Source organism: Salmo salar, chromosome 26 (assembly GCF_965601325.2).
Source record: "Salmo salar chromosome 26, fSalSal1, whole genome shotgun sequence".
Lineage (NCBI taxonomy): Eukaryota > Metazoa > Chordata > Actinopteri > Salmoniformes > Salmonidae > Salmo > Salmo salar.
In genome coordinates this window covers 15,989,283-16,015,316 of record NC_138316.1, presented here as the reverse complement: position 1 = coordinate 16,015,316, position 26,034 = coordinate 15,989,283, and the positions used below count along the sequence as shown (strand labels likewise).

The following is a 26,034-nucleotide window of genomic DNA, read 5'->3' as shown; positions in this document are numbered from 1 at the left end:
CCCTGGACTTAGTATTGATAACTGGAGTTGATTGGGACTGAGTACATTTAACTACATTATGGAGGCTTTCACACCAAATTTGTTTGGTTCGTTTTTTTCCGAACTCTAGTGAGTTTATCCCCTTAGTTTGGTTGGTTTGGACTGGTGTGAACACTCTATCCACACTCGGGTCCGGACTAAACAAACACTGTGGTTCGCTCGGTCTGATTCAATTTGTACCTTGGTGTGATTCGCTGCAGGTGAGAACGCTGTCAGGACCAAACACAGGAAAAGAACCAGAGTCCCACATTATTATTATTGTTTGTTTGACTGCGAGCATTTCATGAAACTTGATATATCTGAAACATTCTGTGAGTACCAGCACATTTATGAGTGTATCTGATGCAGATTAGGGGAGACGGGGCTATACAGGGGATATAGGCTACTGAATATAACCTACTGAATGTAAGCCTATTCACGTCGCAGTTAGAGGTGCTATTGCGATGTTTCCTCCCGCATGTTGTTAAAAGACCAAAGAGAAAGTAATATGAAAATTGGGACACACAAGTGATGCTTCATGATAATTAATCTTAAATGGATTTAACTACATAAACAAATTACATGCAATGGAAATGTGGTTTTGTTTATGAATTTTTGTTCGTTTGACATTTGGCAACGTGAAACCAATTTGTCAAAATGAAAAAATATATCATGGTGGAACTCTGATTCAAACTATAGCTCAAAACTGTGTGTGAAAATGCCCTAAGAGTAACCAGAGACAAGGAGTTAAAACTATGGAGTATTGTCATATTTCCCAGCATGCTCTGTTGCAGGTAGATTTTTTTAATTGTTTATTTTAATATCTGTGTTTTCAAGGGGTCCATTGATTGTTTTTGATCTGATGCTACACAATGATATGTAACATACATTTTCCTAAATTAATCTAATCTATTAACGGTTGGCTTTATTGCAATCGTTCCAGTTTTCATGATGTAGGTCATCTCTTATTTTTGTACCCCTTTTTCATGATATCCAATTAGGATCTCGTCTCTAGTTCACTGCAACTCCCCAACGGGCCCGGGAGAGACGAAGGTCGAATCACGCGTCCTCCGAAACATGACCCGCCAAACCTTCTTTACACCTTCCCTCTTAACCCGGAAGCCAGCCGCACCAATGTGTTGGAGGAAACACCATTCAATTGACTACCAAAGTCAGCCTGCAGGTGACGGGCCCGTCACAAGGAGTTGCTAGAGCACGATGAGCCAAGTAAAGCCCCCCCGGCCAAACCCTCCCCCTAACCCGGTCAACGCTGGGCCAATTGTGCGCCGCCCTATGGGACTCCCGGTCACGGCCAGTTGTGACACAGCCCGGGATCGAACCCGGGTCTGTAGTGATGCCTCAAGCACTGCAATGCAGTGCCTTAGACCGCTGCACCATTCGGGAGGCCTGATGTAGGCCATCTCTAGCAACAGTACTCGCCTCCCTGTTCTGACATACATTCTGATGTGGTTGATGTAAAATTGCTGGATATCCTCCCTCTTAAATGGATACCAATAGAGCAGGGATCCCCAACTGGTGGCCTGTGATTTTATTTGGCCCTCCAAGTTTTCTGTGCCATAAAATACTAATTGTATTTATTTATTTGTATTTATACTGAACAAAAATATAAACTCAACATGCAACAATTTCAACGATTTTACTAAGTTACAGTTCATGTAAGGAAATTAGTCACTTGAAATAAATTCATTAGGCCCTAGTCTATGGACTCCCACCCACTTGGGAGACTGGCCCACCCACTGGGGAGCATGGCCCAGCCAATCAGAATGAGGTTTTCCCCACAAAAGTGTTTTATTACAGACATAAATATGCCTAAATTTCATCAGCTGTCCATGTGGCTGGTCTCAGACGATCCCGCAGGTGAAGAAGCCGGATGTGGAGGTCCTGGGCTGGCGTGTTTACACGTGGTCTGCGGTTGTGAGGCTGGTTGGACGTACTGCCAAATTCTCTAAAACGACATTGGAGGAGGCTTATGGTAGAGAACTGAACATGAAATGATCTGGCAACAGCTCTGGTGGACATTCCTGCAGTCAGCATGCCAATTGCACGCTCCCTCAAAACTTGAGGCATTGCGTTGTTTGACAAAACTGCACATTTTAGAGTGGACTTTTATTCTCCCCAGTAGAAGGTGTACCTGTGTAATGATCATGCTGTTTAATCAGCTTCTTGATATGCCACATCTGGCAGGTGGATGGATTATCTTGGCAATGGAGAAACGCTCACTAACAGGAACATAAACAAATTTGTGCACAAAGTTTGAGAGAAATAAACGTTTTGTGTGTATGGAAAATGTTGGTGATCTTTTATTTCAGCTCATGAAACCAACACTTTACATGTTGCATTTATATTTTTGTTCAGTGTATTTGTTATTACTTGTTAGACATAAAATACTGTGAAAACACCAGCAAATCAGCTCCAAGTGATTTAGATTTGGGAAATCTGATCCAAAGTATTCTCACACATAACAGAGAGGTATACTGTATGTGACCATATACAAATGTAAGCAAGGTTGGAACTGAAAATATTGTTGTCAAATATTAGATCTGTTTGGTCTCATTGCGGTTAATTTGCACAAATTATTTGTAATCATGTTCCCGCCCCCTGACCATCCGCTCAAGAAAAAAAAAGAAAAAAACGGGCTGAATGTACTTGATGAGTCCTGCAATAGAGATTGGATGTCCGATTGTAAGCCACCATAATATGACAAGAAATATTTAAATGATACATTACACCTTAAATGGGACCATATAAACCCCCAAATAGTGTTGAGTTTGAGGCCATAGGAGATGAATTAACTCGTGATTATATTGTAAGAGTTAACATTACTCTAAATAAATAACTCTAGAGTACTGAACAACACTGCAGTGAATTAAAGAGAGTTATTTTCAATTAATACTGTACGGAGTGAAACGCAATGATGCAGAGTTAAATATCAACACTAAATTGAGCATATACGACTCTGAAAAAAAGAACTGTTGCCAGAGTACCTTTTACTCTTTTTAAACTGGGACCAAATGTTATCTGTGGCAGAATTAGATTTTCTTCAATTAGAGTTCAATTTACTTGGTCATTTTACTGTGTATGCATCTGATTCTCCTAATGTGGAAATACACAAGAGGCCATGGTCTGCAGGGTAGGGAAGGTTACTTTCTAAATGGAATCCGTTACAGTTACTAGTTACCTTTCCAAAAATTATAATCAGTAATGTAACTTTTGGATTACCCAAACTCAGTACCGTAATCTGATTACTTTCCCCTTAAGAGGGGGATTACTTTTTCCCTAGTGGTTAGAGCGTTGGGCCAGTAATCGAAAGGTTGCTAGATCAAATCCCCGAGCTGACAAGGTAAAAATCTGTTCTGCCCCTGAAAAAAAGAGGCATTGATTAGAATAAGACAAAAAAAGAACAAACAATTGAACAACATCTATTGCAGGATAAATCAATGTTATAGTTTACATAGATGGCCATAAATGGATGTTGCATTTTACTTTATGGGTTGGTTACGTAGGCTTCTAACCCACTGCTTTTTACTACAGATCATAATACGATCAGGTTAAAAACGCTGTCATATTTCCAGTCATTCTAAACAGTGTAATACCCCTTGACATAGCTGCAGAAAGATGTTTGGGAGTGGGGGTGCAGCGATTTTTTTGGGGGGGACGAGTAAATATACAGGACTAGTAAAGACCCAGTGCACTGCTCGTGAGAAAAAAAATACAATTATTGTTCCGATTTTTCAGGGGATGCTGCAGCACCCTCAGCAAACCTTACTTCCTATGACTATGCCCCTTGATCTTCAAGAATAGGACTTGGAGATATAGATTAGCCAAACTGTTTTACCTGAGCATAACCCAAAAGCTGTTTATGATTTTATTGTCATGGAGGACTGATTAGGCTCATTGCTTCGAGTTGAAAAATAAATGCTGCTCTCATGGAATGGCATGTCTTGAGCACTACCAAAAAGTGCTATTTGCATGTGAAAAATTTATGCCATATACTGCATTTGCTATAGGCCTATTGTTTACGTTTTTGTTGTTGGTGACACTTTGATAACTCGATAATTTGAGTCTGCTTAAAGGGAGAATCCACAGTTGAAACAATAACCAAGGGTCACCCTGCCTCTGTTTTGGTAAAACACTGAGGGATGGGCCTGTAACCACTCTCACATGAATAGGCAGAGCTATGGATGCAAGGTCTGACCATCCATGACATCAAAAGTATTGTTTCAACCGTGTTTTGAGGCTATACAGTGCTTGTTTACATTTACAATGTTTACAAACATTGGATTAAAACAAGCTTCTCCTGGGGTGTGACAGTTGAACTAAGCTAATGAGGCATTTATAAGTTATATTCTTAAAGAATTAATGAGCATACAGTATATTATTAACTTATAAGTCTGAAAATGGATGTAGCAACTACATATTGCCCCTTTAAGTCTGTCAAAAGTGTGCGAGTTTGAGCATATGTATGTTACGCCTATGGATATTTTGTTTTGAATCAGCACATATTAGATTGAGCAATAAAGGCACCAGTTTTGGTCTCCTTAAATTAAAGTCGTTTTTGAAAGTATGGAGCACAATACCATGGAGGAGTTTAGAAGGTAGGAACACCCTCAAACCTTTATTCCATAGGCTGGGATCCGCACTATGTAGCTGTTGCAAGTGCGCATTTTTCACTGGCTGTCCACTGGTCGCAAAACAATGATTGATAGGCAGCTTAAACTTTGTAATTTCAACCATTATTGGGTTAAAATACACATACAGTGCCTTCGGAAAGTATTCAGACTCCCAAGAATTTTTACACATTTTGTTAAGTTAGCCTTATTCTAAAACGGATTAAATAAATAAAAATCCTCAGCAATCTACACACAATACCCCTTAGTGACAAAGAGAAAACACGTTTTTAGAATGTTTGGAAATAAAAATAAAAAACAGAAATACCTTACATAAGTATTCAGACCCTTTGCTATGAGACTCGAAATTGAGCTCAGATCCTGTTTCCATTGATCATCCTTGAAATGTTTCTACAACTTGATTGGAGTCCACCTGTGGTAAACTCAATTGATTTTACATGATTTGTCTATACAAGGTCCCACAGTTGACAGTACATGTGTTGATACCATGTTGTTGTGTTGCTAACATGTTGTCATATGTTGCTACCATGCTGTGTTTTCATGTGTCGCTGCCATGCTGTGTTTTCATGTGTCGCTGCCATGCTGTGTTGTTGTCTTAGGTCTGTATGGAGTGTTGTCTCTTGTCGTGATGTGTGTTTTGTCCTATATTTTTATTTTAAATCGCAGCCCCCACCCCTGCAGGAGGCCTCATTTTTTTAAATGTTATTTAACATTTATTTAACTAGGCAAGTCAGTTAAGAACAAATTCTTATTTACAATGACGATCTACTGGGGAACAGTGGGTTAACTGCCTTGTTCAGATTTTTCCCCTTGTCAGCTCGGGGATTCGATCCAGCAACCTTTCGGTTACTGGCCCAACGCTCTAACCACTAGGCTACCTGCCGCCCCTAATTAGTTTAACAGAACACATTCAATGACAGAGGATAGGACTACTGACCACCTTTTTAAATGCACCCGTTGTCATTGAGATGTGCACCTGATCCCACCTTTCTGTCTAATAAAGCCCCTAGTTTAAACAACAGCAGCAGCACATCTGTAACAACCATGAGAATGAAACCCATTAATGCTGGAAAGCAGAAATACCAAAAAAGGTATAAATACTCACCAATAGCTGTAGGTTGGTGGATGACGTGGTCTATTTCCCAGGTGCACTCCTGAAACATAAAGAGTACAAGGCTGAGTATGGTGAAGGGGCAACTTGTTCAGCTCAGACAGTAAAGCCTTGATCTATCACAACCCCTCAATCCCTTGATAATATAGTAGTCTGGCTTTTGGGCCAAAACAACATCATTACTGCACCACTCACAGCAAGATTTCCAAATTGTTTTTTAAGCAACACCGCACAAATAAAGATGAGAAGCCCAAAAAGCCCAATCTTTAACAGGTGAGATGAGCACATGTAGACATCACATGCTCTCAGGGTGCTTCCTGTCACAGCTGATCAGATCCTCATGTCAATGCACTCAACAAAGAGCACTTTGAACTTATCTCTGGGTTGGAGGGAGCATCCTGAAAGGAACTAGTATGCCATTAGATTAGCAACAAACCAAAGCACTAACACATTTAAGAGAGGAGAAAAAAAAGTGTGATGTGATTACTGAGTACGGGCCCTTGTAAAACTGACCATCCTACCGATCCTTGACTTCGGCGATGTCATTTACAAAATAGCCCCCAACACTCTACTCAGCAAACTGAATGTAGTCTATCACAGTGCCATCCGTTTTATCACCAAAGCCCCATATACTACCCACCACTGCGACCTGTATGCTCTCGTTGGTTGGCCCTCACTACATATCTGTCGCCAAACCCACTGGCTCCATGTCACCTATAAGTCTTTGCTAGGTAAAGCCCCACCTTATCTTAGCTCACTGGTCACCATAGCAACACCGACCCATAGCACGCGCTCCAGCAGGTATATTGCACTGGTCACCCCCAAAGCCAACACTTCCTTTGGCCGCCTTTCCTTCCAGTTCTCGGCTGCCAATGACTGGAACGAATTGCAAAAATCCCTGAAGCTGGAGTCTTATATCTCCCTCACTAACTTTAAGCATCAGCTGTCAGAGCAGCTTACCGATCACTGTACCTGTACACAGCCAATCTGTAAATAGCACACCCAACTACCTCATCCCCATATTATTACTTACCCTCTTGCATCCCAGTATTTCTACTTGCACATCATCATCTGCACATCTGTAACTCCAGTATTAATGCTAAATTGTAATTATTTAGGGCCTATTTATTGCCTACCTCCCTACATTTGCACACACTGTACATAGATTTTTCTATTTTTCTTTTGTGTTATTGACTGTACGTTTGTTTATGTGTAACTCTGTGGTGTTGTTTTTGTCACACTGCTTTGCTTTATCTTGACCAGGTCGCAGTTGTAAATGAGAACTTGTTCTCAACTGGCCTCCCTGGTTAAATAAAGGTGAAATAAAATAAAAATAAATAAAGATTCTGATTCATTAAGGAGCTCTATTCTGCTGGCACCATAATGGGGAGAGGGAGCAGAGGCAGAAAGGGAGGGAGAGAAGGAGAGGGAGCAGAGGCAGAAAGGGAGGGAGAGAAGGAGTGGGAGCAGAGGCAGAAAGGGAGGGAGAGAAGGAGAGGGAGCAGAGGCAGAAAGGGAGGGAGAGAAGGAGAGGGAGCAGAGGCAGAAAGGGAGGGAGAGAAGGAGAGGGAGCAGAGGAAGAAAGGGAGGGAGAGAAGGAGAGGGAGCAGAGGCAGAAAGGGAGGGAGAGAAGGAGAGGGAGCAGAGGAAGAAAGGGAGGGAGAGAAGGAGAGGGAGCAGAGGCAGAAAGGGAAGGACAGAAGGAGAGGGAGCAGAGGAAGAAAGGGAGGGAGAGAAGGAGAGGGAGCAGAGGAAGAAAGGGAGGGAGAGAAGGAGAGGGAGCAGAGGCAGAAAGGGAGGGAGAGAAGGAGAGGGAGCAGAGGAAGAAAGGGAGGGAGAGAAGGAGAGGGAGCAGAGGAAGAAAGGGAGGGAGAGAAGGAGAGGGAGCAGAGGCAGAAAGGGAGGGAGAGAAGGAGAGGGAGCAGAGGAAGAAAGGGAGGGAGAGAAGGAGAGGGAGCAGAGGCAGAAAGTGAGGGAGAGAAGGAGATGGTGGGATTGACAATTGACAGGCAGCACGGGAAGAGGATTCTGCTGCTTGACTGTTTTCTCTCACACACACACACACACACACACACACACACACACACACACACACACACACACACACACACACACACACACACACACACACACACACACACACACACCTGTTTCTTTTAGAAACACACCTCCCTCTGGCCAGATGTTTTCTGCATGATAAGCCTTGTGCCGACACATCCTTCCTCCCCTCAAGGCTTCAGGTGGCACTGGATTTGCACATCGCATTGTTACTGAGACCCATTTGGACACGCCAACCTCGCTGAAGAGATTCCTTACACTAATCAAGGCTAACACCACAGCACAGAGACGCTAATGTTATCTTACCACATCTTCCTATCCAGAGATAGCTTCTGTTCGTGCTCAGGCTGGAGTGCTGATTAAAGCTGGGCTGCTTCTTTGATGTCATAAAACAGCCTGTCTCCCTTTACCAACATCAGCTGATAGTGAAGGGGAGAGGTGCTTCAAAGTAAAACAACACCAGGACAAACAAGACTGATGCCCTGGGCCCTCAGTGTGAAGTTACAGAATTGTTTTCTGGGGTGTTTGTGCCTCCATCTTGAATACAGAAGGATACGGGAATAGGTTTCCTGCATTCTAACAAGTTGCATCCTACTTTGCCTTCCAGGAGAGGTTGTCATCTGCAGCTATTGACATACCCCGGTGGAAACAGGGCAGATTCTCCGGCAAATCTTGACAAATGGCTGGAGTCACAAGCTGTGTCAGATAGGCTACTGTAGCAGAGTCCAGCCAGTATAAATCTCAGCCCCACATCCTGTCTGTGAAGGAACGCTTCCACATCCACATTCATGTTCCACTCCACAATTAGAGCCTAGAGAGGATCCATCCAGCTTCAGAGGGACAGTTAGTTTGTCAGGGGAGAGGAGGAGGGAAGAGAAGGGATGAGGTGAGCCTGCTGACAACATGGAGAGATGAGTGTCACTCAACGAGCATGTGGGAGATGCCATGACTATAGAGTGCTGATGTTCACGGTCAGGCTGCCACCGTGGGTCCTCAGAGGCCATGCGGGCCCACTCCTTCTATTACCCCATGTCATAAACCCTGGCGCAGTCTGACAGACTATTCCTAACCAGCACACCTAAGTGTTGTTCTGTGCCCCCCTGCCTGTGTCCAATCGCATTGTTCAGCCATTTGAATTATCAACCATCATTTGGTTTAAGACAGGGTATAAATAAATCATTGTTATGTGTGGCACACAGAAAAATCTAATCAAGAAAAATCTGATCAAGATCAATAGCATTACTGCAGCAAATCTAAATGCTTAGGAGAACTGATAGTGCCAGAAGAAGCATTGCCAGATGATTAATGTATGAACAAGTAGCACCAAGCTGAGCGATCTACCAAACAATGCCCACGTTCCATCTGAGGATTAAACTGCTTTGAGCCAATAGTAAGCAGCGCTGTGTGACTCATCCTCCCAGGGGAAGACACAGTTTTGCAGAAAAAGACAGAGAGAGAAAACAACCAACTGTGCATGTTACTGAGAACACAGTGCCAGTTAGGAGGAAGAGAAGAATATATTATCACCTCCTCTTCAGGTATTGGAAGTTTAGCTGGGACATTGCCTCTGGTTTGCTCAACTTCTCTAGGCACAAAACAATCAGCACATTATCTCTGGCGACTGCAATGTGACCTGCACACGCACACACATACAATACAAACACACGAAAGCATGCAGACACACACACACACACACACACACACACACACACACTCTCTCCTTTTCTCAGACAGATAAAGTGTCAGCAACACCACTGTCTCTCCCGCTCAGCCAGGCAGTCACATTGTGCTCTGGTTGCAGTATCATCTCATGCCCTGGGGCTCCGTTTGGTCCCAGAGGCCCCACTCACACTGCAGTACACTGCAGCTGCTACTTCTCTGCATAAGACCATTCAGATCAGTCGCTGGAGACGCCAACAAATGACACGTGTTCTGTTGATGGGAGGAGAGCTACCAACACCTGCAACAACTCAAAATCAATCTGAATGCATTATCTAGCAATAACCAACTACAGTACATTACTGCAATACGGAAAACCAAAATACTGTGCCAAATTTACAGTATCAGTAGGCCTGTCAAATTTTTACATTTGACATGTGGTGAAAACATATAGCCTAATATAGTAGCTAGCTACAGATGTAGGTTCTTAATTTGATCACTCCTTTGTTGATTAGAATTTTCCTACAAAGCAGGATATGCATACTTGTAGTGTATTCAAGGTTTAAAAAGGCTTCTAATGTTTGTAATTTCCATTTAAAAATGTCAGACTTGATTTGCCCTAACATAAAATGTATCAACCCCTACAAAAAAAATATCCATGAATTATAATCCACATAATAATTAAAATCAAATTGTATTTGTCACATGCATCGTAAACAACAGGTGTGGACTAATAGTGAAATGCTTACTTACAGGCCCTTTCCAACAATGCAGAGAGAATGAAAATAGAGAAATAATGTAAAAGTAAAACACATAATAACAGATACACAATGAGTAACAATGACTTAGCTATATACACGGAGTGTACAAAACATTAAGAACTGCTATTTATAAGACATAGGCTGATCAGCTGAATCCAGGTGAAAGCTATGATCCCTTGTTGATGTCACTTGTTAAATTTACAGTCAGTGTAGATGAAGGGGAGGAGACAGGTTAAAGAAGGATTTTTAAGCCTCGAGACAATTGAGACATGGATTGTGTATGTGTGCCATTCACAGGGTGAATGGGCAAGACAAAATATGTAAGTGCCTTTGAACGGGGTATGGTAGTAGGTGTCAGGTGCACCAGTTTGTGTCAAGAACTATAAACACTGCTGAGTTTTTCCAATCTCAACAGTATCCTGTGTGTATCAAGAATGGTCCAACCCCCAAAGTACATCCAGCCAACTTGACAATTGTGGGAAGCATTGGAGTTAACATGGGTTAGCATTCCTGTGAAACACTTGACACCTTGTAGACTCCATGCAATGCAATATTAGGAAGGTATTCCTAATGTTTGGTATACTCAGTGTACAAGTTTATGTTCAGGGGTATGAGGTAATTAAGGTAGTGTGGCAAATAAGCGGGTCAAGTGATAAATGGCAGATATGTGAGGGCAGAGCTAATAAACAGGCTCTGTCCTCTCACTAAAATGGCCACCCCGATCAAAACTACAGATCACAAAATGGCCGACCACCAGAACTACAATTCCCAGAAGCAAGGGGAACGCTCAGAAGGTGGGGCCGACCCACAGATAAGGGGTCAAGACAAACCAGGAAGAGAGAGAGCAAGGGGCTGGGAGGATCTGTGAACCATAGAGAAAGAGACGATATATATCGACTGGATTTACCGTATATGAGCTGGACTGTTTGGACTTACTTGTTGGCGTTTGGACCTACCGCGAATATGATTCATGTACCGAACCCTGCTATCCTTGACCCTGCCTGCAGCCTGGGTGGACCAGGACGGAGAAACAAAAACACAGGTACTGTCCTGTTCGAAATAACTCTCATTCTGGGGTGATTTTGGTGATGGTCTCCCGTTAAATTTGTGACAAACTCTCCTAAACTTGAAGAGGTTTGTCACAGTAGATACAGTATGTACCTATAACTAGGATTTGTGATAGATATCACATACGCTACTGCTATTGTTTACTGAGTCAAAACAAGTTAGTGCAAGAAGAGTCAATGCAGATAGGTAAATAGGTAAATAGTTAACCAAATAGCTACCCGGACTAACTATTTAGCAGTCTTATGGCCTGGGGGGGGGTATAAGCTGTTCAGGGTCCTGTTAGGTCCAGGCTTGGTGCATCGGTACCGCTTGCTGTGTGGTAGCAGAAAGAACAGTCTATGACATGGGTGGCTGGAGTCTAACAACTTTCAGAGCTTTCATCTGACACACTGGGCGCTCGGCCCCAGTCATGTACTGGGCCATCCGCACTAGAGGTTGACCGATTATAATTTTTTGCCGCCGATACCGATTATTGGGGGGCCCAAGAAAAAAAGCCGATACCGATTAATCGGGCGTTTTTTACATTTATATATTTATATATAATAATGACATTTACAACAATACTGAATGAACACTTTCAACTTAAATAAAATCAATTAACTCTCAAATAAATAATGAAACATGTTCAATTTGGTTTAAATAATGCAAAAACAGTGTTGGAGAAGAAAGTAAAAGTGCAATATGCGCCATGTAAAAAGTTATAGGACTATTTCTCTCTATACCATTTGTATTTCATATACCTTTGACTATTGGATGTTCTTATAGGCACTATAGTATTTATTGCCAGCCTAATCTTGGGAGTTGATAGGCTTGAAGTCATAAACAGCGCTGTGCTTCAAGCATTGCGAAGAGCTGCTGGCAAACGCAGGAAAGTGCTGTTTGAATGAATGCTTACGAGCCTGCTGCTGCCTACCACCGCTCAGTCAGACTGCTCTATCAAATCATAGACTTAATTATAATAAACACACAGAAATACGAGCCTTAGGTCATTAATATGGTCAAATCCGGAAACAGTGAAATACGGAACTGTTCTAAATATTGCTGTTAGACTGCACAACCTTCAATGTTATGTCATAATTATGTACAATTCTGGGAGATTAATTACGGCCTTTGTTAGGAAGAAATGGTCTTCACACAGTTCGCAACGAGCCAGGTGGCCCAAACTGCTGCATATACCCTGACTCTGCTTGCACAGAACGCAAGAGAAGTGACAATTTCTCTAGTTAATATTGCCTGCTAACATGAATTTCTTTTAACTAAATATGCAGGTTTAAAAAAATATACTTGTGTATTGATTTTAAGAAAAGCATTGATGTTTATGGTTAGGTACATTGGTGCAACGATAGTGTTTTTTTCACGAATGCGCTTTTTAAATCATCACCCGTTTGGCGAAGTAGGCTGTGATTCAATGATAAATTAACAGGCACCGCATTGATTATATGCAACGCAGGACAAGCTAGTTAAACTAGTAATATCATCAACCATATGTAGTTAACTAGTGATTATGTTAAGATGGATTGTTTTTTTTTATAAGATAAGTTTAATGCTAGCTAGCAACTTACCTTGGCTCCTTGCTGCACTCGCGTAACAGGTGGTCAGCCTGCCACACAGTCTCCTCGTGGAGTGCAATGTAATCGGCGTCCAAAAATGGCGATTACCGATTTGTTATGAAAACTTGAAATCAGCCATGCCGATTAATCGGTCGACCTCTAGTCCACACTACCCTCTGTAGCACCTTGCGGTCGGATGCCAAGCAGTTGCCACACCAAGCTGTGATACAGCCAGTCAAGATGCTCTCAATGGTGCAGCTGTAGAACTTTTTGAGGATCTGAGAGCCCATGAAAATCTTTTGAGCCTCCTGAGGAGGAAGAGGCGTTGATACCATGATAGTTCGTTGATGATGTGGACACCAAGGAACTTGAGGCTCTCAACCTGCTCCACTACAGCCCGTATGTGAATGGGGACATGCTCAGCCCTCCATTTCCTGTAGTCCACGATCAGCTCCTTTGTCTTGCTGACGTCGAGGGAGAGGTTGTTGTCCTGGCACCAAACTGCCAGGCCTCTTACCTCCTCCTTATAGGCTATCTTATTGTCGTTAGTAATCAGACCTACCACCGTCGTCAGCAAACTTAATGATGGCGTTAGAGTCATGCGTGGCCACGCAGTTATGGGTAAACAAGGAGTACAGGAAGGGCCTACGCACACACCCCTGAGGGGCCCCTGTGTTGAGGGTCAGCATGGGGGATATGTTGTTGCCTACCCTCACCACCTGGGGGCATCCCATCAGGAAGTCCAGGATCCAGTTGTAGAGGAAGGTGTTCAGTCCCAGGGTCCTTAGCTTAGTGATGAGTTTTGAGGGCACTATGGTGTTGAATGCTGAGCTGTAGTCAATGAACAGCATTCTCACATAGGTGTTCCTTTTGTCCAATTGGGAAAGGGCAGTGTGGAGTGCAATAGAGATTGCGTCATTTGTGGATCTGTTGGGGAGGTATGTAATTGGAGTGGGTCCAGGGTGTCTGGGATAATGACGTTGATGTGAGCCATGACAAACCTTCCAAAGCACAAAGCAAGTGCTACGCGGCGATAGTCATTCAGACAGGTTACCTTGGCGTTTTACAGACTGAGTCAGGGAGATATTGAAAATGTCAGTGAAGACACTTGCCAGCTGGTAAACGCATGCTCGGAGTACGCGTCCTGGTAATCCGTCAAGCCCTGCGGCCTTGTCAATGTTAACCTGTATAACTAGGGCTGGGCGATATATCAAATTAATTGGATTATATCAAATTAATTGGATTAATTCGAATGCATGTTTTTGCGCGATATTCCAAACACCTATATCGCAAGAATCTAGGTTTTGTTCTTTTTCATTTTTATGAGTGTTTATGTCCGCTTGTTCTCGTGTTGTATTTTTGGTCTTGTCTCTTCCGATCCTTCTGTGCTGTGTGCACCTCCTCATTTACACCAGAAATCTATAGAAGGACGAGATGCACCTCTCCGCCCTCACAATGGGAGTTGTTGTTGTCTCAAATATGTCGTTCTGTTCCTAAACAAGGCAGTTAACCCACTGTTCCTAGGCCGTCATTGAAAATAAGAATTAGTTCTTAACTAACTTGCTTAGTTAAATAAAGGTGTAAAAAAAAAAAAAAAAATGTAAAAGGCATGAAGGCAGGCGACAAGCCTAGGTCTAAAATAAACCCATAGAAACGCATTTGGCTTCATTTATGGACTGAATGAAACCTTTCACTTCATCTCTTCCTCTATAGTTTACACACACATCAAGCCCCTCCCCACGCCTCCCACGACAACGAAGTTGAATGATCACATCATCCTCTCTGACAAGCTGTTTCAACTCGCTACTTTCATTTGCAGAATCGGTCATATGGACACCAAAACACACTGAGACATATTTTACTAAGATAACTTTTCTAACGATACCCTTTTCAACTATCAAATTGCACGCAGAGAAGACGCTACTAAAACATGGGTATCAATTAACATTGATTCTGGAAAATATATGTTCAGTTTGTCGCGCGTGGGATTAGGGTACCGCTAGCAGCGTTTTAGCCAAAGACTGTTATACTAGTTGTCTAGTTGGTTTTATAAAATGTGCAATAAGCATAAAGCATAAGGAATTGGCAACTCATTCTCATTCTGAGAAATAAGGTAGGCCACTTGATTTCGTCATCTGAGCAAAGTGGACAGGCTAACATGCTTTTGAAACAGTTGGAGACAGACAGGGTGGGTTCATAACAATTCAACTGTTCAAACTTGTTAGCTAGCAAATAGATCAGTTGGCTAAACTTGATGTTGAAATATAAAGATTAGCTGGCTAATCACTAGCACGTGGGCTTGAGATATTGTTGATGAGAGATATTGTTGATGTGTTAATTCTCTATAGCCTAATGCCTGCTACAAGAAGTTAGTCATTACTAGTTCATGTGCATTATGCATGGTTCTAGTTACATTTGTAACCAAAAAGGGCATTTTCATAGACAGACTTGAAAGCCTGACCATTGACTATTGCAACAACAAAAAATGCAGGTTAAACTTTTGTGATAAAATAATGCAGTTATTAGTGGGTCTTATGGTTGTGGAAGGCTTATATTTAGCCTAGGTATAACTTCACAAGCCCTGAATTCATTAGATTATTGCTGACTGTTTGAAATGCAGTGTATATTAACTTTAATTGTACAACAATGCTTATATATATATATATATATATGAGTCACCCATAAGTTATATAAAAAATAAATCGATATAAGATATTATATAGCTATAATCGCCCCTCCCTATGTTTAACCTGTTTCCAAATTTCCTGTTGCTGACAGATTATTTTCCTGCTGTAGCAAACTGGCTCAAATTAAGATCCTACATCTGTACATGGTTGAACATATCACATATTGTCCTTAGGAAGTGATGACTGTAGTATGAGTCAGTGTAGTAGCTTCTCAGTGTGTGCTAACAGTGTAGTGTATTTGCCCTTCTTATCCGTTTTGTTAAAGGTGACAGAGAGGTTGTTGATCCTCTACCAGTGTTCTGCAGACAATGTTAAGACCCTACAATAGGCTGCGGTGTGGGCGACATCTCTAGGAGATAAGACATTGAGGAGCACACTGCTGTCTGTCAATAACTCATCTTAGCTGAATCATATGCCAGGAGCTGACATCCATTAATGTTACATTACACATCTTCTATGCTTGTTGATCTCTGCCATAACACTTAGTCCACTCCATTAGATTCTTCAAACAAATCACAGGAACATATGCAATCAGCCATCATTAATTACACACACATGGCTTCAATTGCTCTGCATGCACAGAAATATTCTCCATTCTAAAATGGGTGAATAAGTGAAAGTACACTATCCTCTACATAAGGCCTGACTCAGAATATAGACATCTCTGCAGTCCAGGGGAACACGCGCACACACACACACACACACACACACACACACACACACCAGGTGAGTTCCAGAAGGAAATCTATTCCATCGATCTCCTCTACCCTCTCCCTTACAGCAGACAATTCATTTTAAAAGGATTGCTAAGCTTTTCCAAGGCCACTTTACACCCCATCAACCTTTATACAAGGTTTCCCACCTCTGAGACGCCTTGCCCTTGCATCCCAAAGCAATCATTGGACTCCTCTATATTGTAGACACATATCGGCAGCAATCAGCGGGAAAGGAAATGAAAGAGATTGAGGCATGAACTATGATAAACACACAGTTATTGGTCAAAATAGTACGCATTGACCTCTAGATGTATTCCCCTTAGCCTGGACGCTACGGTATATACATGGCCAGGCAGTATGACTCTGCGACACCAGGTAAGACATTATAGAGGTTAGAGGCTGGTTATTAACATCTTGCTCAAGCGAATGTGATTAGAATTAAACCAGGGGTGACATACAGGTCGGGTATGTTCAACGCTGTAAGTGCTGACACTAGAGCTTGTAATATTATTTCAGTCACTATCTCTTCCCTTCAAAACGCCTTCTCTTAATTCCCTCATTAGAATGCATGAGCTGGCATCTTCACCATGGCAAAAACAAAGCAAGGTTATTCTGATGTTCTGATTTGGAAACTAAGGAGCACTATGAAGAATGCCCAGTCAAGGGCACTCTTCTTGTTCAACACTCATCCTTTGTCGTCCTCATATTTCGACTATCTTACTTCAGCGCCGAAGACAGTTCTGTGTCAGCTCTACCCTCCTGTCTCCCCCTCTACTAGTAAGCAGAGTTTGCTAACTGATACACATGACGAGTCAGTAGGAGGGCATATAAATTACAGCACCGCAAGCGAAGCTGAGACTATGTTGCCTCTCAGTGTGAGACTTCTGAGCAGGAGTGAGAGAATAACATTGGCTGAGGCACTTAAGTCAGACCTAAAACCCCTACTAAAGTAGAATCCAATATTTTTGAAATGTTGTTAAAAATAATGACTTCTGCGAGAAAGACAGAGGCATGTCAGACTTTTCACTTGATATTCATTTATTCCCAACCACAGCGACGCGTCAGATACGTACAGTAGAAAAATAAATGCATGACATTTGTTCAGTCAAACCTTAACACCGAGATGGAATACATCAATTTGATGTGATGCAGAGTTGACATAAAAAAAAGCATTTGTGAATATTTGTTATTATCCATCTTTGTTTCTACTCTACCATTACATCCCCTTTGCCATTACGTACCCTGATAGGAGTGTTTTAACCCCAGTCATTACAACGAATGAATCTGATAGAAGGCAGTTAACCCACTGTTCCCCGGGCGCCAAAGACGTGGATGTCGATTACGGCGGTCCTCCGCACCTCTCTGATTCAGAGGGGTTGGGTTAAATGCGGAAGACACATTTCAGTTGAATGCATTCAGTTGTACAACTGACTAGGTATCCCCCTTTCCCATATCAGGACCCCTAATGTCGTCTGGGGTTTTGATGTGTCTGCTGTTTGGCATCCTTCAACATGTGACACTCCATCTGTGTGCCCATCATCCCAGTGAGGAATCTAATGATATTTCACCAGACAGTAGTTCAAAGCAGATGTTCCACTTGGATCTCAGATACACCACAACGTGTTTACAACTGACTCCAGAAAGGACCTGTCCAAGGTGCTGAACAGCATACGGATAACAAGGTGCACTTCATAAGCAGGCCTATTGACGAAGCAGAAATGTACATTCAGGTTTCATCACGTTTTGTACCATGAGGCCTAGCTCAAATGAAATCTCTGAAATATTGTGTCAATCAAAATGTCTACATATTTCTAGCTATGCCATCACTGCCCAGATATAACAGATCACATTCAGATGGATGGAAGGGCTAGATGTCTGAGCTTAGTCCGTACTGGCAGTCTGTCTTGTGAAGGCTTGCCCCCCCTTCTCTTTCTCTCTCTCGCTTACTCACTCTTCATCCCTCTTTCTCTCCCACCCTAGCTTTCTCTCTGATGGTTTTGAAAGATATCAAACTAAATTGGATTCCATTTGAAGGCAGAAGCACAGAAATATAAATCTATATCATTTAAGAGTCTAAGCCGGAAATGAAAATAGCTGTGCAGCGACGCTCCCCATCCAACCTGACAGAGCTTGAGAGGATCTGCAGAGAAGAATGGGAGAAACTCCCCAAATACAGGTGTGCCAAGCTTGTAGCATCATACCCAAGAAGACTTGAGGCTGTAATCGCTGCCAAAGGTGCTTCACCAAAGTACTGCGTAAAGGGTCTGAATATTCATGTAAATGTGATATTAAAGTAAAATGAAACATTTACATTTGCAAACATTTCTAAAATCCATTTTAGAATAAGGCTGTAACATAACTGTGGAAAAAGTAAAGGGGTCTGAAAACTTTCCAAATGCACTGTACTTCCATATTGTTTTTTAACTGGTACGGGGGACCTTTAGACAAGTCTTGTGAGACCTGTGGATGTCTTAAAGTTGAAAAAAAAAGACATGTACGTGAGAGTCCCACCTTTATACAGAGGGGTCATATTAGTGTGTAGCCCAAACGCTACAAACAGAGGTGGGCAGATGGGGCTCGTCTGAAGTCGGTACAGCCCAAGTCTCTCTCCCTCTCTCTCTATGCCATAGATCAAACTCCCTCAGCTGGTGTTTCTAAATTAAATCCATCATGGCATTGATTAACCATCATTCGAAATGTTTCAAACTGCCAAAGATACAAGAGCTACTGCAGTTTTTTAGATACACATGAAATTCAATTGCAGGCTAGCCCTTTGCAGTGTAATGTATCAATGTTAAATCACAACTTAAAATAACATTTACTTTTCATGGCTGCTGCAGAAAGGGTAGTTTTCCTTCGTAATATCCATGTCTTGCAGAGAGAGAGAGAAAACAATCCAGCTGTGTGGCAGTAAGCAGTGTATTGTAGCAGATAGAGGAGAGAGGGCTCCGGCTAAAAGTTAATGTCATACAATCTTCCCAGAAACACAGTAGCTAATGAGCAGGTCCACTGGATACAGTCAAGCCGAAGTAGGAATAATGACATAACGTAGAAAGTACAAAGACGAAGGTGGGCTTTGTTGACCCACAACCAGCGATGTAAAGTACTTCAGTAAAAACACTTTGAAAGTACAACTTAAGTCGTTTTTTTGGGGTATGTGTACTTTACTATTTCAATGTGACAACTTTTACTTCACTACATTCCTAAAGAAAATTATGTACTTTTTACTCCATACATTTTCCCTGACAACAAAAAAATGTTTACGTACATTTTGAATGCTTAGCAGTACAGGAAAATGGTCCAATTCACACACTTATCAAGAGAACATCCCTGGTCTTCCCTACTACCTCTGATCTGGTGGACTAACTGAACACAGATGCTTCATTTGTAAATTATGTCTGAGCGTTGGAGTGTGCCCCTGCCTAAAAATGGTGCAGTCTGGTTTGCTTTATGAAAGGAATTTGAAATGATTCATACTTGTACTTTTGATACTTAAGTACATTTTAGAAGTTACATTTACTTTTGATACTTAAGTATATTTAAAACCAAATACTTTCAGACTTTTACTCAAGTAGTATTTTACTGGGTGACTTTCACTTTTGAGACATTTTCTATTAAGGTATCTGTACTTTTACTGAAGTATGACAAATTGGGTAATTTTTCCACCACTGCAGCAATGTACAGGACGACTGGTAATAGGTATAGCAAGGTCACACACAACCTCACTATGCCCACCTACATACAGTGTAATAGCCTAGCATACTACATACTGTAGGCCTAAAAATTCCCAAGGACAAATAGAAGCAGACAGACATACTAACTACTATGAGAAACAAGAGTATGTAGATAACAGGGACTTTCAGACTAAATGTATGCAGAAGCTAAAGTTTCTCACACTTGTCACAAAGCTGCTGTCACTACTAATGATAAATGAGGCCTCTCTAGGCTACAGCCCCCCCAGTTACTTTACAAAAGAAAGAATCGAACCGAGATGAAAGAGTAATATGGATTGTTGATCTGCATGCTTTTAGTTCCACGCTTTGCTCAATTTGAAGGTGTTTTGAAGGCACAGGAGAATTCTCCTTTCCTCCCTCTTGGGGTGTTAATAAGCTTTCCTTTAGTGCCACCCGTGATTTATACAGGCGTGAATGGGGCTTTCTCTAGGGGTTTCAAGGTTTTTGTTGCCAATTTTTCTTTTTCCAAAAGGTGGCTCCATTCAGCCTCTGAAAGTCTGTAATTGGGTTTAGTTCATTTAAATGCTAATGTCCTGGGATCTGGAAATGACATGCAGATATCACCTCATTGATTCTGAGAGACACCAGCTCGCCATTGACATAATGTCGACAGATTTGAATCAGGGCTCCTTAAAGCTCAGATAACTCAACAGAAGCATTCGTTCCGCCTACATGACACAGATATACTTGCAGATAAAACCTGCTTCTAAGATAATGTGCTAGGGTTGTGACGCAGTCAAAAATCATGACAGTCTGCATAACTGACAGTTATACGGTAACTGTGCCAGCCCCTACTGTAGTTAACAACATGTAAAATGGAGTTAAAGGACTGGTTCACTAAATGGCATGTTATAGAAGGGTACAAACACCTTTTTGGCGATTTCACTTGTTTTTGAGAAACTTACCCCAGCCGCAATAGACTTCCTCGTTGCTCCTTGTGCATTATGGGGGTGTTGGAAAAACAAGAACAAACGCACCAAAAACGTTATTTTAGAAACAGACACTTTATTTTTTTTTAATTCTGTTGCAACTCAAGCAATAACTCTCCCGTCCACTCTAACAGCAGGCTACACGGAGAATGACCCAGCTGGGTAGGGGAAACCGTCAAGTCACACAAAGTGGAATATAGCCTCGAGGATAAGGTTCAGAAGGAAACAATGTCATGTGTAGAACATCTAAAGACGTACATCGATATACTGACAGTGTGTCTGTTTCTAAAAGGACGTACAATATTTGGGTGTTTTTGGAGCTTTTGTTCATGTGGGGGTTTTTTGCACACCCCCACACTGCACAATGAGCGATGAGGAAGTCTATCGTGGCTGGGGTAAGTTTCTCAAAAAACAAGTGATCATTTCTACTGTATAACACAATTCCTACACCCTTCTACTGTATAACGTGCCATTTACATCAAAAATAGAAATGCACTTCAGAAATAATGAACTAACTAAGATTATATCTAGTAAGGGTTTCAAATTCGTACAATACATAGCCTAGGTACATAGGCGCTCATCTCCTATCCTCACTCCACCCAGTGTGTGACTATTGACAGCTGTGTGGCATAGCCTCGTTGCTATAAAGATTAAAAGTGCCATGTCCTGGTAGCCTTGGCCATTAAAACTGAAGTAAATGTCTCAGCATTCATTCAGCACACTCAGCAAAGCCTATATGACCCAATGCCCTCCTGGTATACGAGGACTGTCAGACATCCACATCTCTCATAGCTGAAAACCATTTCATCTGGGTCATCCACCAGGGCTAGAGGTCACTGACGAGACAGACCAAATCTCCTCCAGCAGCACACTCCTTTCATACTTCACACTCGGCCGGGCGGGTCGGGGAGAGTAGGTGGGTGTGAGTACGTTCAGTGTGACGCCAACAACAGACGGAAGGGAAATAACTGTGGCAGGCAAGCAGTGTAAAGCGGTTATTGACAGAGGAGCAGGAGCATGAGGAGGAACATGCTCTCTACTAGAGACAGATATGAGTCACACACACACTGTGGGAGTTATTCACAGGCAGGGGGGCTGGCGCTCTCCGTTTTCCCTCTGCCAGGAAACTGCTCAGCGCACATCAAAAGGCTTTCCACCCTAGCTATGAAACCCTCAAAAAGGCTGAATATCAGAGTGCTCCTCAATTCTCATCCCTGCAGATAAACAGCACACTTTAAAGAAGGCGTCGGATTTTGAAGGATGATGGTTATAAATGATCAACATGCCACTAACCAAGCCAGCCTTGACTGCCTTGTGCCCTCTCTGTCCTCAACACAAAGTAAAAGATCTGGGGGGGGGGGACCTCTAGTCTCAGGTATCACGACTTGGTACCAAGTCATCCTTCCTGCTATGACTTTGATTGAACAATCAAACCTCTACGTGGACCGAGAAATGACTTCCCCTTGAAGAGCCCCATCATTCATTAGACTAGACTGTGCTAACTGAACAGGTAGATGCGGAGTCCCTCCCATCCCTCCACAGCAGGTAGGTCAGGTGACCCTGCTAATTACCTAATCTTCCTAGCAGGGCATAATGGTGTCTGCCATCATCACTCACTAACCACTAGAGCGTTTAAAAAAGGCCCGATGACTTGCCGTTTTAACTTTGCTTTTATATTAATGAACATCAGTGCCTGAAGACAAATATATAGCCACAAGCTTCAGTTTTTGAATGAACAATTCTGACTAAATGGAAATAATCCTACTTTGAGTTCTTTTAAATGATGTTCCAAAATTGTATTTCTCTGTTCACTTTCAGCATTAGACTGAGATGGAGAGTTTATGTCGCTTTAGTGAAGGAAGATGAGCAGAGTATTCTGAAGCCATCACACAGCATAGTATGACTAAAGGTGGGCTCGATGTTGACGGAGTTCCCCAGCAAAATGTAAAAAAAAAATAAAGAGATTGTAATCACACAGCTTGTCCCTGTGATGCAACGACTTCTAGAAAACATGCAAATCCCCTTTCCAACATACACGTCCTGATGACATACTACAACCATCCTGGAAATTGAAAGCCCACACCAATCCCACGAAATTCAAGAGCATTTTAAACTGTGGACAAGCAACTACACAAAGCGGCCATGTGATGGATTACCCCTAAACAGTTAAGCTATTCTTAAAGGAAGGAAATACATGGGGCCATACAGGGATGTTTTAGAGTGTAAAAAGCTGGCCCAATGCCATGAGATCAGAGTGGCCTCTGATTATACTCTCCTCATCCCAAATTCACAGCCACATCTCTCATAAGGTGAATGCACCAATTTGTAAGTCGCTCTGGATAAGAGCGTCTGCTAAATGACGTAAATGTAAATAACACAGTGATAGCACACGGCTGACAGCTCTCCTGCAGGGTTAACATCCTGTTCTAAAGGAACATTACCACAGGTTTAAAACATCAGCTCACAGACAATTCATACAGAGGTGTCTATTACTGGGGGCTGAGTCACTGGCTTACTGGTGCTCTTCCATGCCGTCCCTAGGAGGGGTGCGTGATCTTCATGTCTGGGTTGGCACCCCCCTCTGGTTCATGCCATGGGGGAGAACTTTGTGGGCTATACTCAGCCTTGTCTCAGGGTATTAAGTTGGTGGTTTGAAGATATCCCTCTATTGGTGTGGGGACTGTGCTTTGGCAAAGTGGGTGGGTTTATATCCTGCCTGGTAGGCCCTGTCTGGGGGTCTCGTCGGACGGGTCCACAGTGTCTCCCGACCCCTCCTGTCTCAGCCTCCAGTATTTATGCTGCAATAATTGTGTCGGGGGGGCTAGGGTCAGTCTGTTATATCTGGAGTATTTGTCCTGTGTGAATTTAAGTATGCTCCCTCTAATTATCTCTCTCTCTCTCCCCTCCCGGAGGACCTGAGCCCTGGGACCATGCCTCAGGACTACCTCGCCTGATGACTCCGTGCTGTCGCCAGTCTGCCAGGTCGTGCTGCAGCTCCAATTTCAACTGTTCTGTCTGCGGCTATGGAACCCTGACCTGTTCACCGGACGTGCTACCTTGTCCCGGACCTGCCGTTTTCCACTCTCTCTCTCTACAGCACCTGCTGTCTCTAACTCTGAATGCTCGTCTATGAAAAGCCAACTGACATTTACTCCTGAGGTGCTGACCTGTTGCCCCCTCTACAACCACTGTGATTATTATTATTTGACCCTGCTGGTCATCTATGAACGTTTGAACATCTTGGCCATGTACTGTTATAATCTCCACCCGGCACAACCAGAAGAGAACTGGCCACCCCTCAGAGCCTGGTTCCTCTCTAGGTTTCTTCCTAGGTTCCTGCCTTTCTAGGGAGGTTTTCCTAGCCACCGTGCTTCTACACCTGCATTGCTTGCTGTTTGGGGTTTTAGGCTGGGTTTCTATACAGCACTTTGTGACATCGGCTGATATAAAAAGGGCTTCATAAATACATTTGATTGAGGTGTCTGTGTGTCAAATATAAAACCATTTTTGCTACTTTCTGAGCCAGGTTACAAATCACGAAAATTGTTCACCTGGATTGCGATCTAAAAATGTGAGATAGCATATGACATTTTAAATGATCTGAAAATAGAAAAGCTACTGATAAAAGGTTTCCATTTGTACTGCTACAAAAATACACTAATGTTCCAGGCAGTAATACCATGCAATAACTGGGGTGGTAATTGTCATCTCTCAAACGAGTTCCTACATTAATCAACTCTCAAACTGATTTCCTTGGGAGCGCTGCAGGCTGAGAGACGTGTCTAGAAACACACAAGAGGCAGTAGAGAGTTCTCCAACACATCTTATCTTGGACACAACCCGCCAGGGGGCAACTGACTGGCCTTGGACATCAGTAGCCTACATGACTGGCTTGCAAAGAAATGAAAGGACACATCATACATCATAAACAGCTATGTGTGACAGTAGCTTTTGAGGTGAAAACGGTTCTGTTCAAACATAACATTTCAATTAGGCTATTATGAAGACGTAGCTTGCTTCTGTCATTCACAGGACCACAGCCGAATCTAATTATCTTATCTTGATTAAGTGTACAGTATAATGCTGTAAATATGGTAATAGCCATTTATCTGAAAAAACAGAGATCAAGCCTAGCCTTAGTTGTCCCAGTCGTAATAATCATCAGCCTCAGCCTGAGCAGAAGGAAAACAAGATCCCCATGTACAACCTCTCTCTTGGCTCTCTGTCATCCGCAAGAGTCCAATTTAGAATTCTCCTGCTGCTGCATGAATAGCATGCCAGCAGGCTGCTGCGACACAGTGTTTGTCCTTCAGCTCCTGTGGCACACATAAAACAGGAACGAGCAGAGGGGCACCCTCTCTGACGGTTGGGAGAGGGGAGAGGGTCAGGAGAAGGCGGGCCGCCAGGCGCCAGCCAGCCAGAACGTGGAGCTGGTCTCGGACACGGAGTGAGCCCACCTGCTGGGAACGAGGTGTCTCCAGAGCCGCACACCTTCGCCCGGCTCCCCAGGGGGCCCTTTTAAAAACAGACACCTAATCTAGGACAGAATGGCCATTTACTAAGTAGAATTTCCGAATGTGACGTCACAATAAAGAGCAAGTATTATCACGCAAAATGTTATTTGGTTATGAACTTGCTCATGATATGAGACTACCCACTGGGCACAGACGTCAATTCAATGTCTATTCCACGTTAGTTCAATGTAATTACATTGAAATGTGGAAACAACGTTGATTCAACCAGTGTGCGCACAGTGGGTATTATGTAAAACAACCCAAAAAACATTGGTATTTATTCATCTTTAAAATCAGTCATCATGTTACTGTAATCTAATTTACAGTCATCCTGAAAGCAAAATACCTTTGGTCACGTTGTGTATGTGGACACCTGCTCGTCAAACATCTCATTCCAAAATCATGGGACATTGATATGGAGTTGGTCCCCTCTTTGCTGCTATAACAGCCTCCATTCTTCTGGGAAGGCTTTCCACTAGATGTCAGAACATTGCTGCGGGGACTTGCTTCCATTCAACAACAAGAGCTTTAGTGTGGTTGAGCACGGATTTTGGGCGATTAGGCCTGGCTCGTAGTCGGC

The 26,034-nt window shown here is 42.7% G+C and overlaps 1 protein-coding gene and 1 long non-coding RNA gene across 5 annotated transcripts in view; one reads left to right on the top strand and one right to left on the bottom strand.

The window, feature by feature from the left end:
* Nucleotides 1–26,034, bottom strand: part of apba2b (amyloid beta precursor protein binding family A member 2b) — a 69,869-nt gene that overhangs the window by 40,829 nt on the left and 3,006 nt on the right. For 3 of the 4 annotated variants that reach the window (XM_082969454.1, XM_082969458.1, XM_082969457.1), the window contains exon 2: nucleotides 5,773–5,821. The gene's annotated coding sequence lies outside the window, so the exon portion shown is untranslated. Of the gene's footprint in view, nucleotides 1–5,772; nucleotides 5,822–20,916; nucleotides 20,946–26,034 lie in introns of all 4 variants that reach the window. The other variant, XM_082969455.1, reaches the window with a different exon arrangement.
* LOC145864221 (uncharacterized) lies at nucleotides 11,086–24,453 on the top strand. The gene is made up of 2 exons (XR_014382819.1): nucleotides 11,086–11,298; nucleotides 23,853–24,453. It is a non-coding gene; the product is annotated as an uncharacterized LOC145864221 (long non-coding RNA).